The sequence below is a fragment of the Nannospalax galili genome, unplaced genomic scaffold, assembly GCF_000622305.1.
Source record: "Nannospalax galili isolate Female #2095 unplaced genomic scaffold, S.galili_v1.0 scaffold779, whole genome shotgun sequence".
In the NCBI taxonomy this organism is placed as follows: Eukaryota; Metazoa; Chordata; class Mammalia; order Rodentia; family Spalacidae; genus Nannospalax; species Nannospalax galili.
The window spans coordinates 1,902,934-1,904,863 of NW_008345224.1; the positions used below are offsets into that span (position 1 = coordinate 1,902,934).

At 41.4% G+C, this 1,930-nt stretch overlaps 1 pseudogene; it reads right to left on the bottom strand.

Annotated features, from left to right (window-relative positions):
• Positions 1 to 819: 819 nt before the first annotated feature.
• Positions 820 to 1,168, bottom strand: LOC103740722 (annotated as a pseudogene).
• Between the last annotated feature and the right edge of the window lie 762 nt (positions 1,169 to 1,930).

Consider the following 1,930-nt stretch of genomic DNA (forward strand, 5'->3'; position numbering starts at 1 on the left):
ATGGTCTGACTCTGGGAAATGGCTTTCAGCAAGAGAAACTTCTGCATAGGGAAATAAAAGAGGAATAACATGAATCTAACTGAGCAATAACAAACACTGCAGGAATGTTCTGTGTGGCTCTGATGCCAACATACATTGGCTTCATTTGCTTCACAGGCCTTGATGTCCTTAGCATTCTTGATGTTGTATACTGTGTAATCATTTTCTGGGTGAGGAACTGTCTTTGCACATGGGCTATCATTCAGCATCCCTGGCCTCAGCCCAGTGGGTGATAGGAGCATCCCCTCTGCCCTCCAAAGATGTGAAAACCAGTATTTCCAAATGAGGCTTAGGAGATGGACCAGCCACGGCTGACAATCACTGATGCATTGAGTATACATACAGGATTTTTCATGTATAAAATAGTTTGTTATAAGTTTTTTTTTGTGTGTGTATGTGTGTGTGTGTGTGTGTGTGGTATATGTGTGTGCATATTTGGCATGTTTGGGTGCACATACATGTTGTGTGTGGAGGCAGGAGGTCAATGTTAGGTGTCTTCCTCAGTCACTCTCTACCTTAGTTTTTTTTAAAAATATTTTTTACACCGGGCATGGTGGTGCATGCCTGTAGTCCCAGCACTTGGAAGGCAGAGGCAGGCAGATCTCTGTGAGTTAAAGGACAGCCTGGTCTACATAGTGAATTCCAGGATAGCTGGGGCTACAGGGAGACCCTGCTTCAAAAAGACAAAAAAAAATAATTTTTTATGAAGTACAATTTTATTTTCCAACAGGGAATTTTCTACTGCTTCATTCGGTACTTTCCTCAGACAATACAGGAGTTTTAGAACTGGACCATTTGGTCCTTTCTCTTCTTGTCGCCTCCTAGTTCAAAATGCTTGCACCTCTTGGCAGCCAGCATCCTCTTGGACCTGCAGTTGGATTCAACACCCTCAAGCCTCTTGGACCTGCAGTTGGATTCAACACCCTCAAGCCTTAGCACAATCTTCTTTGTGGTTTTGGCCTTCTTTCGGAAAATTGGCTTTGTCTGCTCACCATAGCTGCTCTGCTTTTGATCATAACACCTGTTCTCCTTGTGCATACAGTGAATCCTTGCCCTTCTTATACTGGGCCACTTTGTGGGACTTGCAACACTTATTACAGAAAGTCCTTCAGGTTTTAGGTTTGACCATCTTTGTAGTAGAGATGTCTTACATGATGAAACGAGAGACACAGCTTCCACGATTGTAGCCTCAGTACACTAGCACCCCACCTTAGTTTTTGAGACATGGTGTCTTACTGAACGTGGAGCTCACTGGTTTGGTTAGACTTCCTGTCTCTGCCTCCCCAGTGCTGGGATTACAGATACAGGTCAACATACGAATTTTTATGTAGGCATTATGGATCTGAACTCAGGTCCTCATGCTTTTGTGGGGTACACTTTACTCACTGAGCCTTCTCAGGCTTTTGTCATAAGCAGGCATTTAAAGAATCAAAATACGCAGCCATAGGTTATGGCACATCTACAAGGTGGTGTACTATTCAACTTTAGAGGATGTGCAAACTTGTATCAAAATTTCTTAGTATATTTTAAAATTTTGTAAAAGGTACATTTCATAGTACAATTTCAGTTTTCAAAAAATTACTTAAAAATTTTTAATTGGGTCCAGAGAGATGACTTTGTGGTTAAGAGCACTGGCTGCTCTAGCAGAGGATTGGGGTTCAATTCACAGTACCCACATGGTGGCTAACAACCATCCTTAACTCCACTTCCAGGGGATCTGGTGACTTCTTCTGACCTCCATGAGCATTGCAGGACACAGGTGCAGTTGCACACATACAGGCACTTATACACATAAGATAAAATAATAAATATTAAAAAGTTTAATTGACAGGAATATAGTTATAAGGTACAGTGTAGTATTTTGATATATATATATATGTTATGGAATGAT